The sequence below is a fragment of the Tamandua tetradactyla genome, chromosome 13 (genome assembly GCF_023851605.1).
Source record: "Tamandua tetradactyla isolate mTamTet1 chromosome 13, mTamTet1.pri, whole genome shotgun sequence".
Classification (NCBI taxonomy): Eukaryota; Metazoa; Chordata; class Mammalia; order Pilosa; family Myrmecophagidae; genus Tamandua; species Tamandua tetradactyla.
In genome coordinates this window covers 27108445-27117442 of record NC_135339.1, presented here as the reverse complement: position 1 = coordinate 27117442, position 8998 = coordinate 27108445, and the positions used below count along the sequence as shown (strand labels likewise).

Sequence of the window (8998 nt, the reverse complement as noted above, 5' to 3'; positions counted from 1 at the left end):
CAAGTTGAATTCTTGATATTCTCACAAGCAGTGTGGACAACCAAAGCAATAGGCTGAGCCCCCAATCTTGGGGTTTGTTCATATGAAACTTAACCTCACAGGTCAAGCCTACTTAAAATTAGGCCTAAGAGTCACCCCAAGAGAACCACTTTTGTTGCTCAGGTGTGGCCTCTTTCTCCAGCCAACACAACAAGCAAACTTACCACCCTCCCCCCGTCTACATGGGACATGACTCCCAGGGGTGTGGACTTTCCTGGCAACGTAGGACAGAAATCCTAGAATGAGCTGAGACTCAGTATCAAGGGATTGAGAAAATCTTCTCAACCAAAGGGGGAAGATTGAAATGAAATAAAATAAAGTGTCAATGGCTGAGAGACTACAAACAGAGTCGAGAGGTTATCCTGGAGGTTGTTCTTACACATTAAATAGATGTCACCTTGTTAGTCAAGATGTAATGGAGAGGCTGGAGGGAAGAGCTGTGTTCCAGTAGCCATGTTCCTTGATGATGATTGTATAATGATATAGCTTTCACAATGTGACTGTGTGATTGCGAAAACCTTGTGTCTGATGCTCCTTTTATCTACCTTATCAACAGATGAGTAAAACATATGGAATGAAAATAAATAATAGAGGGAACAAATGTTAAAATTAAAATAAAATAAATTTAGATTGAAACGCTAGTGATCAATGAGAGGGAGGGGAAGGGGTATGGTATGTATGAATTTTTTTCTGTTGTCTTTCTGTTTCTTTTTCTGAATTGATGCAAATGTTCTAAGAAGTGATCATGATGATGAATATGCAACTATATGATGATATTGTGAATTACTGATTATATATGTAGAACAGAATGATCATAAGTTAAGAATGTTATATTTTTTAAAAAGTTAAAAAATTAATAAAAAAAGATAATTTACAGAAAAAAGTAAAATCATGATTCTCATACAGATTTAAAAATGAACATGCTTTAAAGATTTCATTTTATGCATATGATGAGGGAACCAGACAGGTATTATACCAGCTCAAAAGAAAAAAGTAAAAAACACACAAATTTATGAAGAGCAAAGGAAACTTGAAATTAATTGCTACTGGAGACAAAACTGATGTTTCCATTTGGAAGGGGAAAATCAGTTAGATTATCCCTAGGCAGGACCAGATAACCTATCTATCTATCTAACCTATCTATCTGTTACCTACAATTTACAAAGCATTGTAAAATAGCTAAGACTTAACGAACAGGTTAGAATCTGAAAATCCAGAAGGGTGTGCTATAAGTGACCCTTGAAATGCAGCAATTTCTTCTACAACTGTAAAGCAATGCTTTGCTTTATTTACTACCAAGATCAATTTCACAGTCATTAAAATGCATCATCTTCAACATATGCTTTATCTGGTAAATGTAGAGTCAGAAAACCCCTTGGTTGGGGTTTTACTTGGGCAGATACTGATGTAGTCTTTGAATGTTAACCATCTGACCTCAGCGCTTCCCCTTCTCTCTATTCATTGTCTGTCCCTCCCCTTTCCCATCCTTACTTAGCTTGGGGCTAAGAACTCTTGATATAAATAACTTTTCAGAGCTTATCAAAAGCAGATGCAGTTAGTAAAGGCTGTTGACCCTGGATCTCAAAATGCTTAAAGAAAAATATTGGCAACCAAGAATTCTATATCCAGAAAAGCTATCCTTCACAAATGGAGCAGGAGTTAATACATTCGTAGATCAATAGAAACTGAAATAATTTGTCTTTAGCAGTCATGCTCTATAAGAAATACTGAAGGGAGTCTTCAGGTTGTAATGGAAGAAATTAACAAGCTGATCTGAGAATTCAAAGGGAAATCCAAGGGAACTAGAATAGCCAAAACAATCTCAAAAAAGAAGAAAAACTTGGGGGACTAACACTTCCTGATTTCAAAACTTACTACAAAGCTACAGAAATCAAGACTGTGTGATACTAGCATAATAACAGACATATAGATAAATGAGATAGAATTGACAGTCCAGAAATAAATCCGTGCATTTATGGCCAAGTGATTTTCCACAAATGTGCCAACACCATTCACTGGGGAAAGAATAGTGTTTTCAACAAACTGTGTTGGGACACCTGGATATCCACACGCAAATGGATAAAACTGGGCCCCTTCCATTGAAAGTGGACCTAAATTTAAGAGCTAAAACAACAAAACTCTTAGACAAATCCTTGAGGTAACTCTTGATGAACTTGCATTAGACAATGGCTTCTTACATATGACACCAGCAAACAAACAAAAAACTGAAAAATTTGACAAAATCAAAATTAAAACTTCATGCTTCAAAAGACACAAAGAAAGTGAAAAAGAAAACCCACAAAATAGGAGCAAACATATCTGATAAGGGACTTGTATTTAAATATAGGAAAAACTCATAATTCAATAATGTAGACAAGTAGTCCATTTGAAAAATCTGAAGAGATACAAATGACCAATAAGCACATGAAAAGATGCTCAACATCATTAGCCATCAGGGATATGCAAATGAAAACTACCAGGAGAGAGCACTTCACACTCACTGGGATGGCTATAATTTTAAAAAATGGAAAACAACAAATGTTGGCAAGGATATGGAATAATTGTAACCATTAGTTCACAAACTGATGGTAAGAATATAAAATGGTGTACCCACTTTGGAAAACAGTCTGACTGTTCCTCAAAAGTTAAACAAAATTACCCGTATGACCCAGCAAATTCACTGCTTGGTATATACCCAAGAGAGAGGAAAACATACGATCACACAAAAACTTGTATATGGATTTTGTAGTGGTACTATTCATAATATCTAAAAAAGTGAAAATAGCCCAAATGTCCATCAGTTGATGAATGGTTAATAAAACATGGAATATCCATAAAATGGAACATTAAATCCAACCATAAAAGGAATTAGGTACCATTACATGCTACAACATGAATGAACCTTGAAAACAGTAAGTGAAGGAAGCCAGTCACAAGGAGCCACATTTTGTATGATTCCATTTAAGGGAAATGACCTTAATAGGTAAATTCAGACAGACAAGTTAGATTGGTGTTTGCCTCGGGCTGGGGTTTTGTGGGGAGTTGAGGACTAACTGATAATGGGTCTGAGGTTTCTTTTTGACATGATGAAAATGTTCTAACATTTATTGTGGTGATGGTTGCACAACTCTGAGAATATACTAAAAAACATTCAGGTATACATGGTAAATGAGTAAATTGTATGGTAAGTGAATTATATTTCAATTAAGCTTTTATTTTATAAAATACAAGAAAATTAAGATAAATAAATTACGTATTTTAAAAATCCAATGAGGAAACTTGTAAGGGGAAAATCCCTCCACAAGGCAACCAAAGCTAGAAACCCCCAAGAAATTCACCTAATAGGAAAATATGTAAGATCAGACTCTCCTTCCAATAATAATTAAGTAAGCTTTTAATGTTTCAATCCTTCCACAGATAATAGTTATGAACTCTGGACAAAATATAAATTGCGACCGGAGGTGCAGTTTCATTAGGCAGAATAGTTTATTTATATGGTTCACAGTTTAAGGACCTTCCTGCTGGCCTCCAAGATGGGAAAATCATTCACCAACTTCATATGCAAAAAAGACTTTCATTCCGCCTTCAAACCCAATATCAAAAAGGTGTGGATGGCAGAGCAGAAAATATCATATGATAATAAAAAACAATAAGAATTAATGCAACAATATAATAAGGAACAAGAATCATATGATAAAAGATTGTTTATGGGATATGAATGTGTAAAAAAATGGCTTTAATTTTATGTATGGGTCCCCCCAGGAGCTAAAAAAAGAAAACAAAGAGGAAGAAGAAGCAGAAGGACAGACAGAATACAAATGTGAATGGCAGAAAGGAGCTCTGCAAGAAAGATATGCCAAAGGTGCCATGAACTGCAGAGATCAGTCCTTTAGTACTCAGGTTCAAAATGTGAGATGCATTAAATGTCACAAGTGGGGTCATGTCAATACAGGTTGAAAATGTCCTTTGCTTGGTCTTTCTGGAATCAATGCAAGTTCAGTTTCCGCTGATGGCTCAGGGCCAGCGATGCACCCCTCAGAGATAACAGTGGAGATGAGACACAGTGGGTCTGCATTGAAAGGAAATGTACTGGGGAGAAACTTGACTGCAAATGATCCATTACAGGAATATGTTGGACGTGAAGGTGAAGAAGTTACAGAAGTTGAATTCTGAAAGCCGCTAACAACCAAACAAAAGCAGAAGCTCCTCAGAAAATTGAATTTCCTTTAGAAGGAAAAATGTACATGGAACCTTGAGTAGGGCATGAGATTTTGTAGGTTTGTCCAGAGTAATGCCCTGATAAATCGCAGAGTGATTTGAACAGTGAATAAAAAAATATTTGCAAAGTCCCCTTGGGGGAATGGTGAGAAAGGGGGAAATTTCAACTTCCCCAAGTGAAGAATTCTTGATATTCTCACAAGCAGTGTGGACAACCAAAGCAATAGGCTGAGCCCTCAATCTTGGGGTTTGTTCATATGAAACTTAACCCCACAAAGGATAGGCAAAGCCTACTTAAAATTAGGCCTAAGAGTCACCCCCAAGAGAGTCTCTTTTGTTGCTCAGATGTGGCCTCTCTCTCCAGCCAACACAACAAGCAAACTCCCTGCCCTCCCCCTGTCTATATGGGACATGACTCCCGGGGTGTGGACCTTCCTGGCAACGTGGGACAGAAATCCTAGAATGAGCTGGGACTCTAGCATCAAGAAATTGAGAAAACCTTCTTGACTGAAAGGGAGAAGACTGAAATGAGACAAAATAAAGTGGCAATGGTAGAGAGATTCCAAATAGAGTCAAGAATTTATCCTAGCGGTTATTCTTACGCATTATATAGATATCACCTTTTTAGTTAAGGTGTAATGGAGAGGCTGGAGGGAACTGCCTGAAAATGTGAAGCTGTGTTCCAGTAGCCATGTTTCTTGAAGATGATCATATAATGATATAGCTTTCTCAGTGTGACTGTGAAAACCTTGTGTCTGATGCTCCTTTTATCTACCTTATCGACAGGTGAGTAAAATATATGGATTAAAAATAAATAAATAATAAGGGAACAGATGTTGAAATAAATTTAGTAGATTGAAATGCTAGTGATCAATGAAAGGGAAGGGTAAGGGGGATGTTGTGTATGAATTTTTCTCTGTTTTCTTTTTATTTCTTTTTCTGAACTGATGCAAATGTTCTAAGAAATTATTACGATGATGAATATACAACTATGTGATGATATTATGAGTTTTTATGATATATTATATATCAAGAGTGGAATGATCATATGGTAAGAATGTTTGTATATTGTTATTTTTAATAAATAAATTAATTAATTTTTTAAAGAAAAGAAAAAAGATAGAAAAAAATCTTCAGAAGAGCAGGAGCACAAACAAAAAACATACAAATAAATCATCATCACCCTCCCTCTCTGCCTCCAGTGAGAATTCAGAAAGCAGCAGTGAGAATGAAAGTCACAACAAAGAAATAAAAATACAAAAGAGGAAAACAAAGAAAAATAAATGTCCAAGAAATAACAGCAGTGATTCTGGAGAGAAGGACCAACCTGAAAAGAGAAAGTTTTATGAAGAACTTTCCAGCAGTCACGGTAACTAAGGAAAAGCCTAGTAATTTAAAACAAGAGTGTTCTGGGAAAAAAGCCAATGGTGCTATTCTGATTCTGACGGCAAGTCCAGGAGCTGTAACGTTAGCCCAGAGAAGAGAGGCTCTGAAAGAAACGAGAACAACAGCAGCAGCCAGAGGAGGGAGTCTGAGAGGAGTAGGAGAAGCCAAAGCCAAAGTCATGGCAGTTACAAGCAAAAGGAAATTCTAAAACGGTCCCAGCAAAGCCAGTGAAAAATGGAATAGAGGAAATAGCCCCAGAAGCCATGGCGCAGATACATGGAGAGGAGGAAAAAATGCACAGAGAGAACTGAGAAGTACACCAAAGTGACACAAAGAGAACAAAGCAGAAGTAGAGCAAGGAGAGACTGTATGACAATTACCTGGGAATGAAAATTACCTCCGCCTTCTTACTGAATACCTTCAGCAAGCACTAAATTATGCATAATTGTCTTTTTAATAAAAACAGCTCGATTTTAATTTTCCATCTCTGTTAACTTTCATTTCACGGACAAATCTTCTTGAGTACCATAAGAATTAATTTTGTAAATATTTGTAAGTAAGCTATTGTTAGGGCTATAAAACTATCTTCTGTCGACACATAGTTCTTGTGCCTTGTAACTCTGTGACATTTTCTTGCTCTGAAATATCATTAAAAGAATGACAATTCAAAAAAAAATGCAACTATTTGAGGGCCCTGGAGAAAGATCAAAAGCAGGTAGACTCTGGAGAGAGCTGACACATGTAGTAAGGGAATGACACTAGGTGAGTTTCACATTTTTATGGCTCCTACCCTCAGTGCAAGCCTCAGTCTATGACATATGAGGTGACTAAAACCCACACACTTTCTGAATTAAAGAACCAGAGGACAGAGGTCAGGGAAATTACAGCTTCTGGAAAGTGAGATAGAAATACCAGAAAGAAGAGAGTCATGGAGGCAGAGTGCCAACTTTTGTTAATAGACTCTGCCCAGATCTCTGGCTAACTCCTGAATCATGTGTATGTAGAACAGATTTCTAGTAGCCAGCTAAGGCTAAAGAACCACCCAAAGATTTTAATACAATGTTTGTAATATGAGTTAAACTAAATGCATTGCCCTTTAAAACAGTAAAAGCAACACTCTTCCGAAGACTATAACAAAATCCAGAATCCCCACCATACAGCATTTAAAATGTTGAAGTGCACAGTAGAAAATTACTCAACATACAAATAACAGAATAATGTGACTTATTCTCATGAGAAAAGATTTTGATAAATGCAAACCAACCCCAAGATGCCCAGAATGTTGACATTAATAGACAAGAACTTTAAATCAACTAATTTAACTATGCTGAAGGGTATGAGAAAAAATATACTCATAATGAAATGAACAGATATAAAAAACCCAACAGAGAAACCACAATATAAAAAATAAGTGGAAATTCTAGGGCTGAAAAATACACTATCTGAAAAATATCTGCCACAACCAGCACGGCTCAGTGTCGGGACAAAGGGAGGTGTCAAGGAATTAAGAAAGAAAGACAAGAGACAAAGATAGAGTTAAAGCTGGGACCAGGTGGGACTTTGAGGTCTGATGGAGACTCAAAAATCCCAAGAGGATCAGCACTGTTTATTTTATAGAGCTGTGAGGTAAAGAAAGTAACAAAAGTGTAACTAAAGATGGGAAGGAGGAAGTGCTGGCTGAACCATCTGCTTCCTTGTGCCCGGATGAGTCAAAAGTTACACGTGTCCCTCAACTCAAGCAGCTTTGCAACGCTTAGTCTTTTCAGGACATCAGGTGCCTATTTCCACAGAGACAGCTTTGCTATATCTCTGCAGCGAGCATGTGACCTCTGTCCCATCCGCCCCCAACAATATCACAGCAGATTGAGGATGACAGAAAAAAATCCATCAATAAGTTTGAAAACAGATCAATAGAAATTATCCAATCTAAAAACATGGAAAAAATAAAAATAAATGAGCAGCAATTTAGCATCATATAGGACAATAGCAAAAAGTCTAACGCTCACATAATTCAAATCCCAGAAAAGGAGGCAAGAAAATGGGACAGAAAAATATTTGAAGAAAGAATGGTCAAAATTTTCTCTGATGTAAAAGAAATGACTTATAAATTCATGAAGCTCAGGGCATCACAAGCAGGATAAATATGAAGAAAACTGCATGTGGGAACATCATAGTCAAACTTCTGCAAACCAAAATAAATAGAAAACCTTAAAAACAGCCAGAAAAATGACACATATCTTCAGGGCAACAATGAATTGGAATATTGCCAATTTATCATCATAAACAGTGAAGGCCAAAAGACAGTGAAACAACATCTTTAAAATGCTGAAAGAAAAACCTGTCAGCCAAGAATTCTATATTCAGCATTTTGAAAATGAAAGTGAAATAAACACATTTTCAGATAAAAGAAAACTAAGAGAATGCATTGCCAACAGACCTGAACTAGAAGGAAGGAAACACTGCAGGCTTAAGGGAAATGAATTCAAAGAAAATTTTAGATCTTCAGGAAGGAATGAAGAGCACTGGAAATGACAAATACATGGATAAGTATAAAAGAATATTTTCCTCATTTTTTTCAAATACAAAGAACTATTTAAAGCAAAAATTGTAACAGGTTCATGCGGTATATACATGTAAAACATAGGATAACTATAGTGTCATGGATGGGAAGATATAATTGGATCTATAAAGCTGCAGTATTTCTAGAGTTTATGTAAAGTGATACAATGTTAACTTTAAGTGAACTGCGAAAAATTTTTTAAGGGTGTATATTGTAAGCACCTAGAGCAACACACAAAAAAAGAAGAAAAACATAATGCTGAGAGGTATAGCTTAAAATGCTAATCGAAATTTCAATAGAAGTCTAAAAACTATTCAAATAAATACAAAAGAAAGCAGGAAAGGAAGAACATAAACAGAGGAGAAAAAAAGAATGAAAAAAATGTGAAAAACTACATGAAGAGAACTCTAAATCTTCACTGGAGGGCATGAAAGGAGATCCTAATAAATGGAGAAACATGTTTTGAGAAGGAAAGAATCAACACTGTAAAGCTGTCAAAACTCCTACAAGTTAATTTATAAATTTAATGTGATTCAGTGAAATGTACAACTGAATTTTGCTTATGGAATTTGACTAACAGATTTGGAAATTTCGCCTGACAGAGAAAATAAGCAAGAACAGTAAAATAAATACTTTTTAAAGAATGATGCAATAGATACTGTATGATTCCATTTTTATGGCCAGCATAAAGGTATAATCAGAGGCTTGTAGTACAGAATATAGGGGACTTAGAGATACACAGAAGCTAGATGTGGGTGAACCATTAGGTAATGAGGTTGAACTCCAATGTAAGGG

General features: G+C 36.1%; 1 pseudogene; it reads left to right on the top strand.

Moving 5' to 3' along the window:
- The first annotated feature begins 3572 nt into the window (after positions 1–3572).
- On the top strand, positions 3573–5971 carry LOC143653351 (corepressor interacting with RBPJ 1 pseudogene; annotated as a pseudogene).
- Positions 5972–8998: the final 3027 nt, after the last annotated feature.